We start from the raw sequence: 25,367 nt of genomic DNA, 5'->3' as shown, positions 1-25,367 counted from the left end.
TACGGGCCCTCTCAGGTTCTCCTTGCAGAGACCTCGCGTGGGGCACTTGGCTACTTGGGAAAACCGCGCGGGAGCGAGCTTTACACCAGCACATGTTTTGTAAAACTGGATGGGGTAGGCTCGGGCCTGTCCTCAAAGCCTCTACTGAAAGGCGAGCCCTTCCTGCGGCCGCCATGTTACGGGGCTCCGCGACTGTGCCAAACAGCTCTGGTGTGAGTCGTGGTTCCCTCCTCCACCCACCCCTACGAGCCCCTGTCCCCTTACCTGCGGTCCGCGGCCCTCCGCTCCGCGCTCGGATGCCGCGGGGGTGCCAGGGACCCAGGGGACAGATCGTTCCCGGCGGCCGCGCGCTGTCTACCTAGACCCGCGCCGGGTCGCCGGCGGCTGACGGCGACGAACCCCGAGGACGCCCCGCGCCAGGTGCGCTCTGGCCGGGACGCCCACTTCCGGGAGAGGCGCGCGGACCGCCGGCGCGCTCAGGTGAGCCGCAGCCAATGCCGAGCAACACCCGCCCCGCCGGCGCCGCGTCCGCGCGGCGCAGCACGGTCTCGGCACTCCGGGCACGGGCGCCTGGGGCCGGGCGTCCCCTCTCCTGCGAGCGCGAGGCAGGAAGCGGCGCCCCTGCGAGGCCGCTAGCGATGCCCCGGCGCGCGGGCCCCTGTGGCGCGGAGACCGCTCCAGGCTGGACTCACCGAAGCCAACGCCGCCAGCAGGAGCGCTTAGCGGGACCCGGCTTGGGCGGGGGAGCTGCACACCCCCGCAAACAACCCAATTTTTTACATGGAAAAAGAACTTAAAAACACCCTTCTCCAGATAAGACATACAAATGGTCAACAAACACCTGAAGAGATGTTAAACATCGTTAGTCACTATGGAAATGCACATTAATACCACAACGCCATACCCCTCCACAAACACTAGAAGGCCTATAATCAAGAGAATTAAAAATAACAAGTTTTGGCAAAAATGTAGAGAAATTGATACAGAGTTTCCCATGGGGAAAATGAATCGGTCCAGGAGATGGATGGTGAGAATATTTGTACAACAATGTGAATGTAGTCAATGCCACAGAACTGTATACTCAAAATGGTTTAAATGTTAAATGTTAGTTTTAATCACAATGAACAAAATGAATGAAGCACTGATGATACATGTTAGAACATGGATGAACACTGAAAACATTCTAACTCAAAGAGGTCATACAGAAAAGGTCACCCAGATCATACTTATCTCGTGTGTTTTAAATCCATAAAGGTTTTCAAAATGAGGGAAACTCTCAGTAATGGTTTCAGAGAAACAAAACTGGATCAGAATGGGAAAAGACATTTCCATAGAGTTGGGGAGATGGTGCATGTTGAAGTGGGCCCGTGGATAGGATTATAAGGTGGAACCATAAAATTTCGTCTTTGGGTCTTTATGTGCTGGTTCCCTGGGAGAGGACCCCAGTATTGCATAAAACACACTGGAGTAGTTTATGTGAGGTGGTGTATTTTCTACTACTACTTATAGTGTTTTTATACACTTGAAATTACTGGGAAGTACATTACTTTTCAAAAGAACCATGTCAAAACCATGCCCAAAAAAAGCAGAGAACACATCAAACTTCATAATACAGGCCAAGCCTTAACCAGATCCAGTTCACCTAAAGTGCTAACGCTCATCAGTCTTGTAGGGTCCACGCGTTATTAACAGGCACCATGGGAAGATAATATTAGGAGCCACTGTGTCTCGGGTGCTGTGGATGACCTGCCTGTGGTAGAAACAGTGGGATATCTGAATTCTAGTTTTCCACATCAAACCACCAAAAACCTGTTAAAACTAATAAACAAATTCAGTAAAGCTGCAGGGTAAAAAATCAGTACACAAAAATCACTTCTCTTTCTTTTTTTTTTTAATAAATTTTTTAAAAATATTTATTTATTTATTTATCTTTGGCTGCGTTGCGTCTTCGTTGCTGTGCAAGGCCTTTCTCTAGCTGCGGCAAGCAGGGGCACTCTTCATTGCGGTACACGGGCTTCTCATTGCGGTGGCTTCTCTTCTTGCGGAGCACGGGCTGTAAGAGAGCAGGCTTCAGTAGTTGTGGCACACGACCTCAGCAGTGGTCGCTCGCGGGCTCCAGAGCACAGGCTCAGTAGTTGTGGCGCACAGCCTTAGTTGTTCCGTAGCATGTGGGATCTTCCCGGACCAGGGCTCGAACCCGTGTTCCCTGTATTGGCAGGCAGATTCTTAACCACTGAGCCACAAAGGAAGCCCTAAAAATCACTTCTCTCTCTATACACTAAAAATGTGCCATCAGAAAGAGAAATTAACAAAACAATCCCGTTTACAATTGCATCTAAAAAATACCTGGGAATAAATTTAACCAAGGATGTGAAAGCACACTAAAAACTGTAAAACACTGATGAAAGAAACTGAACAGACACAAATGAATGGAAAGCCATCCCGTGCTCATAGATGCAAACAACACTGTTAAAATGTCCATTCTACCAAAAGCAATGTTCAAATGCAAAGCAAGCCTGGTCAGAACTCCAATGGCATTCTTCACAGAAATATAGCAAGCGTTCCTAACATTTGTGTGGAAACACGAAGGCCCCTGAATAGCCAAAGGGAGTCTGAGAAAGGAGAACAGGTTGGAGGCATCTCCCTCCCTGACTTCACACTACATTACGAAGCTACAGTCACCAAAAAGTGTGCAATTGGCACAAAAACAGGCACGCAGACCAGAGGAACAGAACAGAGACCCAAGAAATAAACCTACGGTTATGCGGTAAGTTAATTCACAGGAAAAGAGCCAAGAACATACACTGGGGAAACAACAGTCCCCTCAATAAATGGTGCTGGCAAAACTGGACACCACACACCAAAGACCACTGCACTCTGTCTACACCACACAAAAACTGGCTAAAAACCCAGTGCTCCACATGAAGCCCTTCCTCTCCTGGGTGCTCTGAGGACAGACACCCTCAGCAGTCAACCAGACACAAGAACCTTCTCTCCCACTTTTCCTCACCTTTTCCTTTAGCAGCATCACCTCCCAGCAGGTCCAGAGGAGACCTGGCTCCTGTCACCATGAACCAGACCCCACAGTGTCCCAAAGCCCCACTGGGTTCTGAGGAGACCCGGCTTCTGCTACATCTGTTCTCCTGTGGAAATTCAAATTGAAATAGAGCCAAATGACCCATGAACTCTCCAAAATACTTAAGGAGCAATTAACTAGAAACCGTAAGAAATGAAATGATTATAGACACAGACTTTACTTATTTTTTTTTTAATATTTATTTATTTAGCTTCGCTGGGTCTTAGCTGTGTCACACGGAACCTTTTTCTTTTTTAAGTTGCAGCATGCGAACTCTTAGTTGAGGCACGTGGGATCTACTTCCCTGACCAGGGATGGAACCCAGGCCCCCTGCACTGGGAGCACGGAGCCTTAGCCACAGGACCACCAGGGAAGTCCCTAGACACGAACTTTAAAACTTATGCCAAATTCACACAAATTTATTCACAGACATTTCAAATGCAAGGCTATGAAAATTACACAGAAACATAGAAGAAAATCGACAAGACTTTGGATTTCGTCTATAGATCACCAGCTTTGAGTTTTAACATACAAGGCCAATCACAAAAGAAAAAAATATGCTGGACTTTATAAAATTAAAGATTTCTACTCTCAAAGACCTTATTCAGAAACTCAAAATGAGGCAGGAGATAAATGGTCTCCAGCCTACACATTTACAACTGGCCTCCAGTTCACACTTCCTGCGATGAGAAAAAAATGGGCTCCAGGCTGGACATTCATTACCAGCCTCCTGTTTACATTTCCTGAAGCAAGACACAAACGGGCTCCAGGACTACATATTTATGACCAGACTCCTGTCTATATTTCGAGGTCTGCACCTCGATATGAAAACCAGCAACAAAAATAGCGTAAATAATCACACATTGGACATTTTTATGGGAGGGACACAGTGGGACTAAACCCTGTTAAAAGATCAAGAGGTCATACATTTCTCATCCTTGGGGCAAGGGAAACATTGCACATGTGCAGAAAGGTTCCTTCGGGGTCAAAAAGGAAGGGGCACCACCCCAAAATAGGTGATGCTAAGGTCGTCCCATAGGCCTCTGGGCTGTAATCCATCTTGGAAAAAAGTTGCGCACGCATGTTGGGGAGGGTCCTAGGGCAGGGCAGGTGTGGAAAAAGAAACCAGATAATTGACCAGAGGTGAACAGAGACCCGGAAGAACTGCCCTATGTAAGTGACTTAACTGCCTCTTTACTGCACTCCTCCTCATTAGGGAGGGTCTCCACACCCTTTCTCTCCCGGTGTGCATCTCTGCCTTCCTTCTGTCTTAACTAAACAAACTGTTTCTCTGTGTGCTCTCCCACTTGTTGCTGTGCTATGTCTCTAATAATAAACTTTGTACCTGTTTTTACAGTTTTTACCTCTATGAGAAATGCATTTTTCACTGGGAGCAAGAGCTAGTGGGGGTGGTGGCTAGGATTCCTGGTTTTCATCCAGGCTACCCAGCTTCAATTCCTGGGCAGGGAATGAAGATCTCGCTTCATGCCACCACTCACTGCTGCCTCTCCAAGATAAAAAAGACAAGCCACAAACTGGGAGAAAAATACTTGTAAACCACATATCCAGTAAAGGACTTGGACTCAAAATGGACAAAGACCTCTAAAACAACCCCATTTTAAAAATGGGTAAGGATTTGAACACACACCTCGCCAAAAAAGATACACAGATAATAAAAATCATACAAAAATTATACAAAAAATTCATATACTATTAGGGATTTCCAAATTAAAATCGTGAGCCATCACAGCACACCTACTAGGATGGCTAAACTCCAACAAAACCATGGCAACACCGACTGCTGGAGGGTGAGAAGCAACCCCTCCTCATAGCTGGGGTGCATGTACAGCCACGTGGCAAGACAGTTCCGCAGCTTTTTCCACAACTAATCAAGTCTCCCCTCGGGGTCCAACAATTATGCGTCCAGCATACAGGCAACTGCTTTGAAAATCTATGTCCAAAAGCAGACAAGGGTGCAATTATGCACAGCAGCACTATTCGTAATGGCTAAAAACCTGAAGAAATCAGGATATCCTTCACTAGATGACTGCATAAGCAAAGTGGAGGATATCCATGTCAAGGTGAGCAGAATATACCATGCCAATATATGTCTCTCTGGCATAAGGATTATTTCAGTCTAATTCAAAAAAAGAAAGATAGAAAAAACTGAGTAGAGACTGACCTTTTATGAAGGACATTTATAAGGAAATCTCCATTTGTAATGGCGTGTCTCTCTTTGCACCAGAAATAGAAGGATGATTAAATCTCAAGTCACTCTTATCAAGGGAGAATTCCCGACTTAAATCTGCATACAATACCCTTGTTTACTGTGCTTTGCATGATAACCTGCCACTATTGGCTTCCCCCCTTCCCCAAGGTCTTTTGTTTTTATCTGAAGATGGTATTTGGTATTTAAGGTGATGGCTTTGGCCATTTCAGGGAGTGACTCAGTTTTTCTGGGTATCTCCCCTGTATACAGGAGGTATACATGCTCTTAAACTTCTGTTTTTCTCCTGTTAATCTGGCTTTTATTACGGGGCGGGGGTGGGGCTCAACCAAGAACGTAGAAGGACAGAGTGAAAATTGTTTTTCCTCCCGTACACATGTAATGCAATACTACTCAGCAGCAGAAAGGATGAACCATCGACCCACGGAAAGACACGGATAAATCCTCAGTATATAGTGTTACGTGACAGCATCCAGTCTGAGGAGGCTGCACACACTATGACCCCATTGATGACATTCTGGGAAAGGCAACGCTACATAGATGATAAGCAGATCATGCGGTGGCGGGTCTGAAGTATTCCATGTGATACTTTAGGATGGATACCTGTCACTATGCATTTGTCTAAGCCCATAGATGTGTATAGCCCAAGGGGTCAATCAAACTCTATTCAAATTTAGTTATTTACAGTGTAGGAGTATTACAGGATGGAATACTCAATGTGACAGAATCTAACTGTATTAGAAATGCATGGGAAAAACTCACTGTAGGGGATGGGATAAAAGGTGCTGGCCTAAGTTAACTGTGGAAATGAACGCAATCTCTAGACTAAATGCAAAATGTACACAAACAGTGGACTTTATTTTATGGAGTTCTTTCCAGGGTGTAGCAGCTAACAATTCTGAAAGCTCTGCACATGTAATCTGGAAAGGAGCAATGCATAGGTAAATGGCAGATAGTGGGCACCAAGCTCCTCATTGTGGGAGTGGGAAGTTACAGATAAGCAAGGGGAGAGCCTCTGCCCTCATAATACTTGGCTGAGCTTCCTGGGAGGATGGTGTGGGGAGTTCACTGGCCATAGGACATGCACAGATCTTTACACTGGGAAGGCTGTAAAGACATAGGAAACTCACACCCCATCTTTCCACCCATACCTGCTGCAAACACTCAGCCCTCTGTAATCAGCCAGTTGCACCTTTTTAGACATTCTTGCCCCCAGGCAGATAAAGGAGCGTGAGGGTCTTGCATTACCTCTAAGCTGTCCCAGAATCCAGGCCCTGGGGGTGGAGCCAGGATGGGGGTGCCTGGGCTCCTGACCAGCAGGTGAGAGGAAGGAGAAAGACCAGTCCTGAGGACAGAGGCTCCCTCAAGTCTGTGAGCCCAGGAGCCCCGACGGGATTCATTCCCAGTGAGGACATGGGCGGGGTCTGCAGTGGTTCTGTGCTCCCCCTGGACCCCTCTGATGAAGCCATGGCAGCACTGGCCCCAGACGTCTCCTGGTGGTGTTTCAAACTGACACAGCAGTTTTACAAAGGAACAGGAGAATGAAGCTGAGCTCCTGACGGCCACTTCTTCTGGCTCTGAGTTGCTTCTGTCAGGCCCACAGACACATCCGTGGAGTCTGCTGTAACCCACCTTACCCCACCTGGCCTTTCCTCTTCCTCCCTGCGATGATTCCCGTGACATTTCCAGCCTGGACCCCTCTCCCAGGCCAGACGCCTCTGTCCAGCCACTGCATCCCCATCTCACCTTGGGGGCTAACAGGGCCCTCAGGGGACCGGGATCCTGCAGCTCCCCACACCCAGGAGCAGCCCCACCTTCCCTGGTTGCTGAGCCCAGGCACCGGGTATAACCGAGCAGGACCCAACGGGGCCTTCCCAGGACAGACCCCTCCCCCGCATCCTCTGCTGTAGCTTCTCTCTGAAGTACCTGGATAACAGCATCTGATGCACGCTTCCTCAGTTGTTTTACAGACTTCTACCAGATGGAAGACATTAACTACTGTACTTGATGATCAAGAGCCCCCAGACCTACTGGTACCTAAGGATTGATACTGTTCACCACCCTGTTACCTCACCATCAACCAACCAGAGAATTGTGCACCAGCTGATCTCATACCCTGCGACCCCCTCCTCCAAATTCACACTAATTCCCCTCTACACCCACAGCCCTGGCCCAAGCCCGATCTAGTGCCTGGTTCCTCCATCAGGCCCTGACAAAACTCCCTGCCCCCACAGCGTGTCTCACATCCCACCCCAACGTGGTCTTTCTGAAGCATAAACGAGACTGTGACTCTCTCCCACATGTAATCCCCAAATGTTTCCCCACTTTCGCTAGAGTATCTGCTGGGAGAGACATCTGCCAAGGCCCTGAGAGTCCCCGGCATCCCTACTAGGCTAGTGACTCTTGGGTTCCCTGATACTGAGCACCTCAGCAGGCCAGGCGAGATGGCACCAAACCCCAGAACTGCTCACCTCAGGATGGGGCTGGCACTGCTGCTGCCTGATCAAAGAGAGCAGAGAAGGGTTCCCCAACTGGGACACAGACTCTGCACAAGTGGCCTCTCCCTGAGCTATCGCATGTTCCCCACGGGACTTGAGGGAAGGAAGGACCCAGGCACGTTAGTTCCTAATCAGGATGCTGTGGGCTCAGTTGTGTCCCCCCCAAATTCACATGCTGAATCCCTAACCCCCAGGACCGCAGGATGTGGCAGTATTTGGAGATGGGGTTTTTAAAGAGGTGATCAAGGTAAAATGAGGTCACTAGGGTGGATCCTAATCCAACAAGACTGATGTCCTACCACAAGAGATTAGCACACAGAAGATCATGTGAAGAGAACATGGCTGTCTACACACCAAGGAGAGAAGCCTCAAGGAAAAACCAGCCTGCAGACACCTTGATCTCAGACAGCATCCAGGACTAGGAGGTAGGTCTGTTGTTCAAGCTCCCCGGTCTGTGGTGTTTGTTATGGCAGCCCTGAGCAGACTCACACACAGGGTAAAGAAGGTCTCACACTAGATAGCCCACTCTCCATTCCCCTGTATGTGAGTGACATTAGCCTCAGCAACTGAGGAAGGTGTGCCCGAGGAAAGGCACAAAATATGAGATTTTAGGCATAACACGACTGCACTGATTTTTTTTTTTCCTTTTTTAAAGATTTTTTAAATCTTTATTTATTTAATTTATTTATTTTTGGCTTCGTTAGGTCTTCATTGCTGCACACGGGATTTCTCTAGTTGCGGTGAGGGGGGCTTCTCTTCACTGCGGTGCACGGGCTTCTCATTGCGGTGGCTTCTCTTGTTGCGGAGCACGGGCTCTAGGCGTGGGGGCTCAGTAGTTGTGGCACACGGGCATAGCTGCTCTGCGGCATGTGGAATTTTCCCGGACCAGGTCTCGAACCCGTGTCCCCTGCATCAGCAGGCAGATTATCAACCACTACACCACCAGGGAAGCCCCACGACTGCACCGATCTTAAACGAGCCTGATCTACATTCACACGAGATGGTTTTGTCCTGTATATACACCCACATTAGCACCTTCAGTCTCAAGGGCAGACCTTTGGCTTCACCACCTCCACTGAGAGCATTACCTTAATCTGCTCTGAACCACCTCCTATAGGATTTCCAGAACCACAAAGCATCGAAGACTGCATGCTGATGTCTAATCATGTTTCACAGGACCCAGAGACTGTGTGCTAGCTTCCGAGTGACCCTGCCACAGCAGAGCCGCCCAGCTGTCCACCAGAACCCATGTCCCTTTTTCCTGTTCACAGCCACCCTGCACCTCCCAGCTTTCCCACCCATTGCAGCTCCAAATGGAAGTGGTGGAGGTGGTGACGGCCTTGGCTAGCCTGTGTCCTAGGATGGAGGGCATGGTGCCATGTGGTCACCCCATCCCCTGCTGGTTGGAGCCCTCCACCTGAAAGCAGGGAAGAGAAACAAGGAGGACAGAGCCTGGGCCCCGACACCCACCTGCCCTGAACTATCACATGAAGGGAACACAGACATCTTGAGCATCAGACTATTTTGGGGGGACACTTTCTTCCAGTAACAAACCTTTGCTTTAAAAACCAAGGTGCTTTACAGATCCCTCCCCAACTATAACAGAAAGTGAGGCTTAATTTCATCATAGAATAAAGTTATGAGGAATTTACAGGCCAAAGAAACTTAGGTTTGGGATACTCAATTAGTGAAGAATCTAAACAGAGTTTGGGCTTGGGGTAGTAAATTAAAGAAGTACCAAGTGTTGTTCATATAGGCTTCTGCACCTTTCACATGAGAGACTTATTTCCTGCTTTCAAGGAGATAGATAGTCAGAGTGTCCCTCTTGCATCAGCCATTTATTAAGGAACTGTAATTCAAAATAATTGATATGCCATTGTGGAGCACCCCTCCCTGAGACCCAACAATACACAAAGGTGGGAATACATGCACATATTTCCTTGCATTATCAGCCGAGCACTTTTAGCTCCTATATGTAACTTTTTCATAACATTCTCTAGTGAAAAGAACCAGAGCTCTTTGAAATAATGGCTGACACTAGGACTGACACAGTAAATATATGAGCCAGGACAATCTTGAATCTTATATCAGAAAATAAGGAAGTATCAAGAAAAAAAATCCACAGGGTGGAATGATGTCAAAGGAAAACAGGAGCCAATGGAAAGAGCTCTCAATAGCCAAAGTAGGAATGAACTTAGCAACAAAATCTGGACTGCTGGATTATAATAAAAAGTTAAAAAAACAAAGAAAAACAAACAAAAAAAAACTGTCCACAGGTGTCCATGCTAGTAAAAATAAGTAACTGCATAGGGTTTTGTTTGTTTGCTTGTTTGTTTGTTTTAATCAATAAGGTTGAATAGAAATCTCCTATGCAGAAATCCAAATAATTGATGTGGACACTCAGCCATCCATAGATTGTGGAGGTGGAGATAACTCCTGTCTCCATAAGTGCTGGTTCCCAAAGTAGCTTCCTCCTAAAGACGACACACAGCACGGAAATGGGAAAAACTTAACTTCATTGTGGGGAAATCTGACCAACTACCTCAGCCAGGTGACCAGAGTTAATAGTAACAGTGATAAGTTGCCTTGAGAGCCTGTTCCCTTGATATAAAGTGATGAGAAAGCACTTTACCTCTGTGATCTGCTTACTCAAAACCCATAACTCAAGCCTAATCCTGAGAAAAACACCAGGTAAATTCCAATGCGGGACAGTCAACAAAATATCTGACCAGTACTCCTCACCAATGTCAAGGTCATAGAAACAAGGACAGTCTGAGAAACTGTGAAAGCCCAAAAGAGCCTAAACAGACATGATGACTAAATGTCACGTGATACACTGGATGGCATCCTGGAAGACAAAAAGTTAGAATGAAGGAAACCCAAATGAAATATGGATGTCAGTTAATAAGTGACAATTCGGTTGAAAACTAGACTGAGAAACCTATTGCATCACACTAGAAATCTAGAGGAAATGGGTAACTTCCCAGTAAAAACACACATTAACAAAATGGAACATAACAAAGGAAAATACAAACAGAATAGTTAAGCCACCAAAAGACCTCTTCCCCATTTTGCTTCTCCTTTCATTGTTCCGGGATTTCGCTCTCCTGCGACAGGGAAGGAACAGAGACACAGCAATCTGGCAGTTCCCCTAAGTTCGGACCCTGCTCAGTGTCTTCATCTCTCCCAGCCATGCCCCATCCAGTAGGGCACCCAAGGGAGTCTCAGGGATTATTGGCTCTGATGTATCAGCTATGACTTTTTTGATTCCAATGGACTGGACACACTTACTAAAGTAAAATAAAACATTATTTTTAAACGATAGAAATAAATTAATAACTGCAAGAGACAGGTTTAAGAGTGCATTTGGACCTGGCAGTTCTGGTGGCTCACTCTCTTGCAGTGTGATCTGGTCTCCCTCCAATCCTTTGTCCTGCTAAATGCCTTTGGGTGGCCCCATTCACAGGAACACTCTCTCTCACTGCATCCAGGGCTTCCAGAAACTGCAGGCGACACCCACTCAATGTCCATTTTAACAGGAAAGAAGAGGTTCAGTTAAGGTCAGTGACTGTGGTCACCCATCCAGGGCTCTTGCTGTCCTCCCTTGATGGCAGGAAGCTCTTCCACTAGCTAAAATAGCAATTTCGCTGTTGGTGGGAAACTCAAGACTCTTGTTTTGGGCACCGGGGCCTCATATCAGAGGCTGGCCCTGATTGCCAGTGTACCTCAAAAGGCACACAGACTTCATTTGTGTCCCTGGGAGGTGGGAGCCCAGGAGTCACACCTGCCCTCTGACTATATTAATCACCCATCTCCACAGAACACATTTGCTCATTTTCCAGTCTCTGCTCTCTCCTTTACAGAGAACAGAAACCAAATGGTAGGTGGTAAGGAAACTGTTACTCAACGGAGCAGTGTCTCAAGGATTATTCTATACCATGGAATGCACAGTTGGCTGGCTTTCCGGAGGCCGCAGGGACTAGGCCCGGGATGCGCATGGCTCCTGGAGACCACATAGCCTCAGAGGGAAAACACCAGTTGGGAAGCCACTTGCTCCCATTCCTTTGATTTTTAATGAGTATGAATGTCAAAGGTTTGCAACAACCCGAAGGCCAAAGGATTGCAGGGCCACGGTCTGCTGTATGCTGGTTGTGGCCAGGGCCACACTCAATGTCTGGAGGGTTATTTCTTCTCGAAAGGCTGAGAGGCTATGAGGGAGGAGGCCCTTTTCTCAATCACATGGATGTAGGGAACTGAAACATCCCAAGGGGCCGTCTACGCTGCCCAGGTAGCTGTTCAATTGCCCAGCAGCAAGGTCAGCTCAGTGATTGGCCACAGGGGCTTGACAGGGCCCAGGCAGGCCTGAGCTGCAGGACCGCAGATGCCTGCCTGGATGGTCAGGGGTCAAGGGATATTCTGAGATTTTATTATCTACTACTGCCCACTCAAATGGGACGAAGGATGCAGCCAGTCCTGAAGGGCACCGCCAGCCCTCAAGAAGGCAGCATAGGGGGGCTGGCAGCGCTACAGCCTTGCAGACATGCCAACATGTCCCACTGACCACACTGCGTGTCAGGGCTGTGCTGGAACCTGGGTCCAGCCCCACCCTCCCCAGGTTGGCGGCGGGGGACCTTCCTGACTTCTGAGGCCCTCCACAACCACAGACTGAGGTTAAGTTGGAGATGAAACAGCCAGCAACCAGAGCAGACATTTCATTCATCTTCTTTAGAGTCCAGGATGCGGAGAGGAAGCAGAGGCGGAGCAGAAAACCAACAGTCCAGCTTGACCCTGCGTCACTTGTACCACGTGAGTCCCGTCCATCGTGGAGGCTCAGATAGAAGAGAGAGGGGAAGGCGAAGCAGGCCCATTAGATCGTGAACACTAGGTGTGTAAAGTATGAGTACTTTCTGGTTTTCTTTTTATTTACAGGAATTTCTATTTTTCAATCATTAAGATACGCTATTAGTAAAATAAAAAGATTTAAATTGTGTATATCTTTTCACACGCCCCTCACCAAATGTGAATTCTGTAGAAGGTACACATCTTCTGAAATCTCTTCTTACAAGAGTCACGGATTTACTTACTAAACGCTGGCTGGAATCAACACAGGTGACTTTGCAGTTTTAGGATTGCCTGGGTCCATGGCTTGCTGGGCTGCAGTTCCTACTTTCCACCTCTGTAAGATGCAGGTGAAGAAGCAAGGGTGAGACCTGTCTCTCTATTAGCTGTTCAGCTAGGACTTTGAGGTACCTACCTTGTGCAGTATGTGGTAGCAGAAGCACGGGTCACAGCAGGAACAGAGTACTGGGGCTCGGCCCTTAGATGACCCAGAGTGGACATTACATACTCAGCCAACAACCAGAAAAGAGAGTCCCTTTATTAAAAAAAAGAAAAAAAAAGACATTCAGCCAGCACCTTGGGTTCACCCAGGCCTGCTCTGACCTTCTGTTCCCCCTCTAACACAGGCCAACGAGATAGCTCTGGGCAAAACTCTGTTCCCACTCACCTCCCACCCACCTCAGTCAGGTCTTGCTGAACCCAGAGCACCAGGAATGCTGACCATCCTTGCACTTTGGGGCCCCAAGGCTGTAAGCTCATCCCAGTGGGCCAGCTCTCTGGGGTCCTTCCGGCACACTCCCGAGGGCAGTGACGGGGACGCAGCTGGAATCTGAGCTGCACAGTCTGCTCACTTCACCTTCACTCGTTACGAAAAAGGTCTTTACCCGTGAAACATTCACCCCATTTTTGGTCCTTTAAAAAAACAAATTTTCTTAGGAACTTTTACACCAAAGTGTCTTCCGGAAAGCAAACATTCACCAATAAGATTTATTTCAGTACAATTTCATTTTATGTACATACAAGTGTACTTAAAGAGGGCCATGTATAAAATGAGATGCCTAGTTTCCCATTTCTTTGAAGTCTGAGGCACCTGAGGGTGAGCATACCTGAGGTTTATGATTGTTGCTTTCATAGAGTACTGTCTTCTCGCCTTTATCTCCAGACCCAAGGATGGGGAACAAAGGTGAAACAGGTCTGCACACTGCAAAATGTCTTCAGAAATCTGCAAACCCAGCTTCTTACAGGAGTTAAAGGTTAAGGACCAGGACAATGAAAGGGTGTGCGGGGGAAGGAATAGCAAGTAACCAAAACAAGGTGTCTGCGACCAGCCCGCCTTCTCTGTCAGGAGCTGCACCTGGAGCTGGTCTCTGTGTTTGGGCAGCCCTTGTGCTTCACAGAAGCAGTGCTGAGCCAGGGCGGAGCAGCTGGCCACAGACACCACCTGCCAAGTACCCACTCTCAGTCCTGAGCTAAGCTTAAACCATAATTACATTTATTTGCTTATTTACTGTGACAGGCAATGTGCTCAGTACTTGGAGTGACTATATTCCCCCCCATTTTATTTTTTTAAACCACTTTATGAAGGTATCATTGACATACAGAAAGCTGTACATGATTAATACATGCAACTTTGTGAGTATGGAGACAGATTACACCCATGAAACCATCACCACAATCTACACCGTAAACATATGTGTCACTCCAAAGGTGTCCTCCCGACCTATTCATTCCTTTATTTATTATTATTCCTATTATCATCATTCTTTGTGTGGATGGTAAGAACACTTAAGATAGGAGCCATCCTCAGTAAATTCTGAGCACACAATACAGTATTGTTAACTACAGGCACCGTATTATACAGCAGAACTCCAGAACTTGTTCATCTGGCATAACTGAAACTTTGTGCCCTCGCACTAGCACCTCCCAATTTCTCAGGGACTCAGAAGGGGTGACCTGTTGCCTTGGGCCTTGACAGCTGGGAGGAAGCAGAGCCTTGGTGTCTTCCTGCTCTGTCCAGACCTACGCGCGGTCTGCAAATGCTCTGCCCCTGGCCGCAGCCCCTTGCTCACACGCCCTGGTATAAAACCCCAAGTTTGGACCCCAGGCCACCCATGCATGAGTGGCAGAAACCCTTCCCCAGGGACCTCCCTCTGCCTCCTTTTTCTAGTCTTCTCCCTCCCTCCCTCCCATGCCTCTCCTTGCTTCCCCGTGAAGAAGGAGCTGGTGGAGAAAAGCAAAGCCCGGCGGCTACAATCACACACACACACACACACACACACACACACACACACGCACACACACACACACACACCCCACACACACACACACACACACAGTGCTCCCTGCTGTGAGGGCTGCTCTGAGTGGTCACTGCATTCACACATTAAGCCTCATGACGACCTCGGGAGGGCAGTCCTCACTGTTCCCGCATTTCACAGATGAGGGCCCGAGGCAGAGGACAGCAGTAGCGCATCTACCCTCACACAGGATGAGGGCCAGACGCCCCTAACCTGTGGCTCACCTGGCTCCAGCCACAGCCACTTCGGGTTCTCGGAGACTCTGCTGGGTCTTTTCCACACTTCGAGACCTACAGGCTCTTAACTAATCTACGAGGGCAAGTTACTCAAGTTCGTCTGAAAAACATCCCCCGGCAGGTGTCTAACCAGCTATGATCACGGGAAAAACTGAAGACAGATGGGAGAGCCCAGGTTACAGAAGAGGTTGAAGCAGCCGCTTCGTTGTCACAGTAGGAGAAGGGAGAGCTTGGCAAGGAAAAGAAGGTGCGTGGCTGAGAAGGAGGGGCGTGTGCACCCTCTCAACGCCCCGTCCTCCACTCAAGCACAGACTTGGACCAAGCCCAAAGCAATGTGAGGACTCTGCAGTCAACAGGTTGAAGAAGGCGTACACCCTGGACCAAGGCCAAGTGCCAGCCAATGTCTTCAGAAGGGAAGAAAAATATAAAATAGGTAGCTCTGCTTGGAGTCTTTGAGATTGAGCTGCGAGGGGCAGACCCCAGCATCATGCCACTCCAGCACATGTTCATGCCCAGAAGTACCTTCTCCACGGGGAACTGTGGACATCTGTAGAACATATCTGCCCTTTTTCTCCACAGAAGAAGAACCTGAGAGTCAGAGAACTGAGGTATCCCGTGGAGGAGCACACACCGCTTACAGGTTGTAAATAGCTTCAGGAGGTCACCACTGCTGACCAAGCCCCAGCTGCATGCGCATTTAGGCACACAGGCGGGTCAAGAGTCAGGCAGGGTCCTTTTGCAAAGCTGCCCCACTAAGCTTCCACTCTGATAAGGTTTTGGTTACAGAAATGCGTACTCATGGCAGAAGTTTTTAAAATGCAGAAGATAACTGAGAAGTAACAATTCCCTGTGATTCCCTCCCAGGAGACACCGCCACCAACCTACTGATCCATCCATCTCCTTTCAGCCTCAGGCTGAGCCCCTCCGACCTGGACTTCAGTCTGGCGTGGACACCACACCCCGCGCTACCCCTACACGTCCAGTGCAGAGGGGCCAGCGTGTTGGGGCTCGGGGATGGGGTGGTCTGTGCCTGGGAGAGCCTTCTGAAGAGGCCAACTCCGAAAGGCCCAGGCCGTGGGGCACGGTGTGAGGCTGTGTCCTCGTCACACCTCTGCTACTGATCAGCGGTCCCAGAACCTCGCGACTCAGGGGCGTTCCGCAGAGCAGCCACCACCTCGCTACGAATCGGCCTAATTTGTCTCTTTCTACCCCAAATATCACCCTGTACATTACCAGTGACGCCAAGACCAAACCTGCTAGCGCCAAATCCAGCAGCCACTCCCTCTGGCTTTTCAGACCCTGCTCTACAACAGCGGGGAGCGTGGGGGTAAAGCGCACTCTGAGTGCACAGAATTCGGGGAGCTAACGAGGCCCTCAGGCCCCGACTCCTAAAGCCAGGGCACCGGGTCACTCACCAACAGCGGACAGCAAAAGGTCCTTAAATTGGAGCAAGCTACAGGAGAGGACCATCCCCCCCCTGTGGGCAGGAAGGGGGTTGGGCTGTCTCCTGAGCTTCTCCTGGAGGCCAGCATTACCACATACATAGGTTTCTCATCCTCAGCACTGCTGACATTCTGGGCTGAATCGTTCCCTGTGGTGGGCTTTGTCCTGGGCATTGCAGTGTGTTTAGCAGCATCCCTGGCCACCTGCCACTAGCCCACCCTCCAGACATTGCTAGGCGTCTCTGGGGAGGGAGGGTAAACTGTTCTGTTCAGGGACCCCTGCACTCATCCTGCTGCTCCGGCCAGCCCAGGGGCCACCGTGCATGCAGGACTCACCTCCTAACCAGGCATACCGCGGAGGGTGGGCAGGGAAGGTACAGGCTGGAGTCTCTTCTCCACCACAGTTGGCATCCAAAAATCCTAACTGCTGATTCTGCAACTCCCACGAGGTTGACATTTCTCCCCTCTCTTATCAGGGGCTTGAAAACAATTTATCTCTCTGTGGTTTCATTATTAAATCCCTTTTCTTTCTGATGAAAATGCCTTTGGTCCCTAAATACATAGAAGTTTAAGATTTTAAGTGTACTGCTACTTCTATTTTAGATACTGATGACTATGAGGGCAAACCTAGGCCTTTTGGGAAACACATTTTTCTGGGTCTATAACATGTTTCCTTATTGATACTGGGGAGCTCGGGTAGCAGTTTGGGATGGATTATTTGAAGCCAAAGATTTGAGGATTGCATCCTTACACCTGCCTATTTTCCCTCTCAGTCTCCATCTGAAACTAGCCTGGATACATGGAAAGTGTGTACCTCGGCAGCCAGGGTCTCAGTGAAGGGGCGCCGCTGGCTGAGCTCTGTCCATTCATGTCAAGAGCAAACTGCTCACCCCTGAAACCTCTCCACCTTGGACCAGGTGTCGCATTGCATGCAAGGTACAATCTCCAGACACTTTTATTGGCAGACCTCTTTAAAGATTTCAAAGTGGGGCCACATGGTGTACGTTTCTTGCCAGGATTTCGCCATGAATACGGGAGGGAAGCGCTGTGGCGCCCACCTTACAAATAAAGAAAGCTGAGGCTCAGTTAAGTGGCTTGCCCAAGTTGACCTAGATTCTGGTCTTTCATGGGATGCCTGCAGGACACACAACAGGAATATAAGGCCTCTACACACTCCCAACACCTCTGATTAGATGGCTTCTGCCATCAGGCCCCCATTTCCAGGTGGACAAGCGGCACACTTACACGTGCTTTCTAACAAGTGAAAAGAGACACGAGCTACACACTGGGCACTTCCCTGAATCAGCGTTTCTACACGGGGTGTTCTGTGTGTAGCAAACAGCCTCAACTAAGGAATGCCTGAGTTAGGCCTTCGGGCCTGTGCTTGCTCCAAAAGCCTGCAGTGTAACACGAAGAAATGTGCTTTACTCACAGTTGGAACGCCAGCCGACTTTCTCCTGGAGGCAGGGTGACTTCAGTCAGGAGGTCCTAGATGGAATGCGAATCCGAGGGTCCTACTCATTGCAGCTCAGACTAGGGCAATGAGTCAGACTTCCACGGCATGTTAGACGTGCTAGAACAGTGTACGTGAACCTGTGGGACTGCTGGGGAAATAAAGCTGTCCCAAGAAAGAGTGCAGTGTGTTGCCTTACACTAGGCATACACAGAGGGCCTCCGAGGGACCTAAGGGCCTCGATGTTGCTCAGCACGCCCACAGGGGCCTGGAGGAACTCAGTGATCTTGGAGGGAAAATGATGCACACCCGAGGGGCCTAGGAGTCCTGAAAAGGGTACTTCCTTTAACATAAAGCAGAACAGCGACTAAGACCTCATGGAAATAGCTGCATGCCTCCCTTTCTGCACGGCTACTGAGGGCCTTACCTCGAGGCAAGTACTCATGTTGCGTTTCCCTTTAGCCCTAGAGCGTGGCAGGAAGAGCTCCACCCCGACCATGGAAGAACCCAGTTTAGATAGAGAAAACTCATTTTCTTCCCAGAGCCATGCCTACAGTGGCTAGAGGCCTGTCAACAGCAGTCAATTTCAGGTAGCTTCAAGGAAGTATGAATGGAGCTTTCAAAATGGGAAAGCAAGGCTACTTCCATCAGGCCCCCACTTCCATGGGCACACGCAGCATACATCCATGTGGTATCTAACAAGTCAAAAGAGACACAGGTGGGCTTCCCTGGTGGCGCAGTGGTTGAGAATCTACCTGCTAATGCAGGGGACACGGGTTTGAGCCCTGGTCTGGGAAGATCCCACATGCCGCGGAGCAACTAGGCCCGTGAGCCACAACTACTGAGCCTGTGCGTCTGCAGCCTGTGCCTGCAACAGGAGAGGCCGCGACGGTGAAAGGCCCGCGCACTGCGATGAGGAGTGGCCCCCACTCGCCGCAACTGGAGAAAGCCCTCGCGCAGAGACGAAGACCCAGCAGAGCCAAAAATAAATAAATAAATTAAAAAGGAAAAAAAAAAAAAGAGAGAGACACAGGTTACACAGTGGTTCCTTCCCTGAATCAACTCCTCGAAGCAGGGTGTTCTGCATCAACCGAACTGCCTCCACCAATGAACGCCCTACCTAGGCCTACGGGCCTGTGGCTCTTCAAAAGCCTGCAGTGTTAAACGAAGAACTGGGCTTTAGTTGCAGTCGGAACGCAAGCAGACTTTCTCCTGGAGGCAGGGTGACTTCAGGCAGGAGGTCCTAGATGGAATGCGAAGCCGAGGGTACTTCTCAGTGCAGCTCAGACTAGGGCAATGAGTCAGAATTCCACGGCATGTTGGACGTCCTAGAACGGTGTTCGTGGACCTGTGGGAGTGCTGGGGAAATCAAGCTGTCCCAAAAAGGAGTGCAGTGTGTTGCCTTACCCTCGCCATACACAGAGTGGCTCCGAAGAACTACGGGCCTGGATGTTGCTTAGCAGGCCCAGGGAGGTCTGGGGGTACTCAGTGTTCTTGCAGGGAATAGGGTGCCCACGCGAGGCTCCTAGGTGTCCTGAAAAGCGTACTGGCGTTAAAAACATGCAGAGCAGCGGCTACGGCCTCATGGAAACTGCTGCACGCCTCCGCTTCTGCTCGGCAATTCCGGGCCTTCCCTTGAGGCAAGTGCTCACGCTGAATGTCCCATTAGCGACACCGCATGGTAGGATGCCGACTTTCTCCTTGAGTAAAGTGACTTCAGGTACGAGATCCTCGAAGAATTCCAAGCAGAGTCTTTTCTCAGGGCAGCTCAGATGGGGGCCAAGACGAAGGCTTCCACGGCACGCTGGACTGTCTAGAAATGTGGTCTTGATGCTGTTCGAGTGCTCTGGAAATGTAACCCCTAACCCTCTAACCCTAACCCTCACCCTCACCCTCACCCTAAACCCTAAACCCTATCCCTATCCCCTAAGCCTAACCCTAGCCCCAACCTTAAAACCCTAACCCTAACCCTAACCCTAAGCCTAGTCCTAACAAAGGCCATGAACCTGTCCCTAACTCAGTCCCTGACACAATAGCTAACAAAGGCTCTGATGCTAGTCCTACCTAAGGCCCTGACACTGGCCCTAACTAAGGCCCTGACACTACTCCTAACTCAGGCCCTGACACGATACCTAACAAAGTCTATAATGCTAGTCCTAACTAAGGCCCTGACACTGTCCTAATTAAGACCTTGACACTACACTTAACTCAGGCCCTGACACTGTCCCTAACTAAGGCCCTGACACTACACCTAACTCAGGCCCTGACACTGTCCCTAACAAAGGCCCTGCTGCCGTCCATATCTAAAGTGCTGACACTATCCTGAGCCTCTATCCTGACTTATCTCTTACTAAGGTCCTGAAACTGTCCCTAAGCGAGGCCCTGAGGCTGTCCCTAACAGAGGCCCTGATAATATCTTGAACCAAGATCCTGATGCTGATCCTACAGAGGCCCTTATGCTCCTCCTAAGCCTTGCCTTGACACTGCCCTTACCTAAGGCCATGACGCTGGTCCTAAATAAGGCCCTGATTCTCTCAATGACTAAGGCCTTGAAACTCTCTCTCGTTCATTTCCTGACCTTATCCCTAGCCCATAACCTGACTCAGTCCAGAGCTAATGTCCTGCCTCTTATGCTACCTGAAGCCCTAATGCTGTCCCTAACTAAGGCCCTGACACGGTCTGTAACTAAGGCCCGGAAGCTGTCCCTAAAGTAGGCCCTGCTGCTGGCAATAACTGAGGTGCTGCCACTATCCTGAGCTCATATCCTGACCCATCTCTAACCGAGGTCCTGACACTGTCCCTAACTCAGCCCTGACGCTGTCCCTAAATACAGCCGTGCGGCTGTTCCTCACACAGGCCCTGAAGCTATCCCTCACTGAGGCCCTAACACTATTCCTAAGTCAGGCCCTGACACCGTACCTAAGAGAAGGCCCTGACACTGTCCCTAACAAAGGCTCTGATGCTAGTCCTAACTCAGGCCCTGACACTGCCCCTAACTAAGGCCCTGACACTACTCCTAACCCAGGCCCTGACATGATACCTAACGAAGGCTCTGATGCTAGCCCTAACTAAGGCTGTGACACTGTCCCTAAGGCCCTGACACTACACCTAACTTAGGTCCTGACACTGTCCCTAACAAAGCCCCTGCTGCCGTCAATATCTAAAGTCCTGACACTATCCTGAGCTAATATCCTGACCCACATCTTACCAAGGTCCTGAAACTGTCCCAAAGTAAGACCTGACGCTGTCCCTAAGTGAGGCCCTGAGGCTGTCCCTAAAAGAGGCCCTGAGAATGTCTTTAACGAAGACCCTAATGCTGATCCTACAGAGGCCCTTATGCTGCTCCTAGGGCATGCCCTGACACTGTGCCTCACTCAGGCCCTAAAGATAGACCTCGCTTAGGCCCTGTTGACGTACCTTAGTTAGGATCTGATGCTGTCCCTAAATCAAGCTCTGACACTGATCAAGATTAAGGCCCTTCCACTGGTCCTACCTAAGGCCTTGATGCTCTCAATAACTAAGGACTTCACGCTATCCCTGGCTCATTTCCTGACACTACCCCTGGCCTGGAACCTGATTCTGTCCCGAGCTAATGTCCTGCCTCTTATCCTCACTGAAGCCCTAATGCTCTCCCTAACTAAGGCCCAAACTAGTCCTAACTAAGGCCCTGACACTGTCTCTAACTAAGGCCTGGAATCTGTCCCTAATATAGGCCCTGCTGCCGGCAATGACTAAAATCCGGACACTATCCTGAGCTAATGTCCTGACCCATTTCTAACCAAGGTCCTGGCACTGTCCCTAAGAAAGCCCTGTGGCTGTCCCTAAGTGAAGACCTGAGGCTGTGCCTAACTGAGGCCTTGACGCTGTGACTAACTCAGGCCCTGATCATGTCTTTAACTAAGACCCTAATGCTGATGCAACAAAGGCCTTGATGCTGGTCCTACATCATGCCCTGACAGTGTCCCCAGCTAAGGGCCTGACGCTAGGCCTCACTCAGGCCCTGTCGCTCTCCCTAAGTCAGGCTCTGATGCTGTCCCTACCTGAAGCTCTGACACTGTCCTAAATAAGGCCCTGATACTGTCAGTAACTAAGGCCTTGACGCTATCCCTAGATCATTTCCTGACACAATCCCTAAACTTTACCATAACCCTGTCCCTAGCAAATGTCCTGCCTCTTAAGCTAACTGAAGCCCTTATGCTGTGAATACCTCAGGCCGTGAATTTAGTCCCAAGACCGTGACACTGTCCCTAACTAAGGCCTAGATGCCCGCCCTAAATCCCGCCCTGACACTGTCCCTAACTAAGGCCCTAACACTATTCCTAACTCAGGCCCTGACACTGTACTTAACAGATGCCCAGATGCTAGTCCTAACTAAGGCCTTGACACTGTCCCTAACTAAGGCCCTGCTGCCGTCAATACCTAATGTCCTGACACTATCCTGAGCTAATTTCCTGACCCATCTCTTACCAAGGTCCAGAAACTGTCCCTAAGTAAGCCCTGACGCTGTCCCTAATGAGGCCCTGAGGCTGTCCCTAACAGAGGCCCTGATAATGTCTTTAACGAAGTCCCTGAGGCTGATCCTACCGAGGCCCTTACGCTGCTCCTAAGTCACGCCCTGAGACTATCCCTAGCTAAGGCCCTGACGCTAGGCCTCACTCAAGCCCTGTCGCTCTCCCTAAGTCCGGCTCTGACGCTGTCCCTACCTGAAGCCCTGACACTGGGCCTAAATTAGGCCCTGATGCTCTAAATCACTAAGGCCTTGACAGTATCCGTGAAGAAAATGCAGAGCAGTAGCTGCGGCCTCATGGAAACTGCTGCACGCCTCCGCCTCTGCGCGGCAATTCAGGGCCTTAGCTCAAGGCAAGTGCTCTCGCTGAGTGTCCCGTTAGCGACACAGCATGGTAGGAGGCTGACTTTTTCCTCGAGCAGAGTGACTTCAGGTACTTCAGGACTTCGAGGTCCTCGAAGAATTCCAAGCAGAGTCTTTCCTTGGGGCAGCTCACACGGGGGCCATGACGAAGACTTCCATGGCAAGTCGGACTGGCTACCAAGGTGGTCCTGAGGCTGTTCGAGTGCTCTGGAAATGGACCTCTCCTGAAGTAACGTGCCGTGTGTTGCCCATCACTCGGCATACACAGAGGGCCTCCGAGGGACCTTTGGGCCTCGATGTTGCTCAGCAGGCCCACAGGGGCCTGCAGGAACTCAGTGATCTTGGAGGGAACATGATGCACACCCGAGGGTCCTGGGAATCCTGAAAAGGGTACTTCCTTTAAAATACAGCAGAACAGCGACTAACACCTCATGGAAACAGCTGCATGCCTCCCTTTCTGCACGGCTACTCAGGGCCTTACTTCGAGGCAAGCACTGATGTTGAGTTTCCCTTTAGCTCTAGAGCGTGGCAGGATGAGCTCCACCCCGGCCATGGAAGCACCCGGTTTAGCTAGAGAAAACTCATTTTCTTCACAGAGCCATGCCTACAGTGGCTCGAGGCCTGTCAACAGCAGTCAATTTCAGGTAGCTTCAAGGAAGCATGAATGGAGCTTTCAAAATGGGAAAGCAAGGCTGCTTCCATCAGGCCCCCATATCCATGGGCTCACGCAGCATACATCCCTGTGGTTTCTAACAAATCCAAAGAGACACAGGTTACCCAGTGGTTCCTTCCCTGAATCAACTCCTCGAAGCAGGGTGTTCTGCGTCTAGCGACATGCCTCAACCAAGGAACGCCAAGGAACATCATGTATGTCAATAGCATGCCAGAAAAGCAGAGAAAACATCAAACTTCCATGTAGAAGCCAAGCCTTACCCAGATCCAGTTCACCCAAAGTCCACACGTCATTTAGAGGCACTGTGGGAAGGTTATATTAGGAGCCGCTGTCCTCCGTGTTGTGGACGACCTGGATATGGTAGAAACAGTGGGATTTTTGAATTCCAATTTTCCACTTCATTCCACAAAAAAACTATTAGAACTAATAAATAAATTCAGTAAAGTTGCAAAATCAATACACAGAAATCAGTTGCATTTCTAAACACTAATAATGAACCATCAGAAAGAGAAAGAAAGCAACCCTATTTACAAATGCATCAAAAAGAACAAAATACCTGGGAATAAAGTCAACCAAGGATGTGAAAGACCTGCACACTGAGAACTTGAAGACATTGATGAAGACATTGAAAAACACACCAATAAATGGAAAGATATCCTGTTCTCATGGAATGGAACAATTAATATTGTTAAAATATCCATGCTACCCAAAGCAATGGACACAGTGAATGCAATCCCTCCCAAAATTCCATGGTATTTCCCCCAAAATAGAGCAAATCCTCCTAATATCTGTGTGGAACCACAAAGGACCCCAAATAGCCAAAGAAACCCTGAAAAAAGAGAACGGGCTGGAGGCATCTCCCTCCCTGACGTCACACTCCGCTGAGAAGCTACAGTCACCAAAACAGTGCGGAACTGGCTCAAAACGGGCACAGGGACCAGAGGGACAGGACAGAGAGCCCAGAACTCAACCCACACGGACGGGGTCGGTTCATTTATGACACAGGGACCAAGGACACACCAAGGAGCACGACACTCCCCACGATAAATGGTGCTGGGAAAACTGGACACCCCATAACTCATGCTGGCTACCCTGCACACAAACCGGACCAAAAACCCAGCTTTCCACGCCAAGCCCTTCCTCGCTCACACGAAGACGGACCCCCTCAACGGTCAGTCGCCCACAGGAAGCTTCTCCCCACTTTTCCTCACCGTCTCTTCACCTTTTCCTCAGGCATCACCTGGGTCCTCAGGAGACCTAGTTCCCTAGTCAGCGTGGACGCAGCGCCACTTTGTCCTGAAGCCGAAACCCCAGCGAGTCCTAAGGAGACGGAGACCGAGCTCCTCTCAGCAGAGACGCCGAGCCGGGCGTCCTACCCGAAGGCCCCCACCCCCGCGCCTGAGGCGGCTCAACTCCTCTCAGCTGCGCTCCGAATCGAGTTCGCAGGGAACGAGCATGCGCTGTGGGTCAGAGAGGCGGACTCGGCGCCACCCTGTGGTCAGTGCAGGAAGTGCAGGCCGCGCCTCCCTCACAGGTCACTGGAGGCAGCGCGCCCTACTGACGGGACTGCTGAATCCATTAAACTGGAAATTCAAACTAAAATGCAGTCTCTATCCCAAAAGTTTTCTAAAATTAGTTAAGGAACAATTAATTGGAAACCATTTGGAATGAAGTGAATGTAGATGCAAACTTTACAACTTATACCAAATTCACTCAAAGTTTTTCAGAGGCAAATTTTATTTTATTTTGTAATTTA

General features: G+C 49.5%; 2 long non-coding RNA genes across 2 annotated transcripts; both read right to left on the bottom strand.

The window, feature by feature from the left end:
• Positions 1–11,757: 11,757 nt before the first annotated feature.
• On the bottom strand, positions 11,758–13,541 carry LOC133089033 (uncharacterized). Its single transcript, XR_009700573.1, has 4 exons — positions 13,319–13,541; positions 13,056–13,175; positions 12,886–12,977; positions 11,758–12,630 (listed from the first exon to the last, which is right to left on the bottom strand). It is a non-coding gene; the product is annotated as an uncharacterized LOC133089033 (long non-coding RNA).
• A 9,733-nt stretch (positions 13,542–23,274) lies between these two features.
• On the bottom strand, positions 23,275–25,018 carry LOC133089032 (uncharacterized). Its single transcript, XR_009700572.1, has 3 exons — positions 24,823–25,018; positions 23,872–23,962; positions 23,275–23,319 (listed from the first exon to the last, which is right to left on the bottom strand). It is a non-coding gene; the product is annotated as an uncharacterized LOC133089032 (long non-coding RNA).
• Positions 25,019–25,367: the final 349 nt, after the last annotated feature.

Source organism: Eubalaena glacialis, chromosome 3 (genome assembly GCF_028564815.1).
Source record: "Eubalaena glacialis isolate mEubGla1 chromosome 3, mEubGla1.1.hap2.+ XY, whole genome shotgun sequence".
NCBI lineage: Eukaryota > Metazoa > Chordata > Mammalia > Artiodactyla > Balaenidae > Eubalaena > Eubalaena glacialis.
Note: the sequence above shows the minus strand (reverse complement) of the source record. Positions and strands in the feature narration are given on the sequence as shown.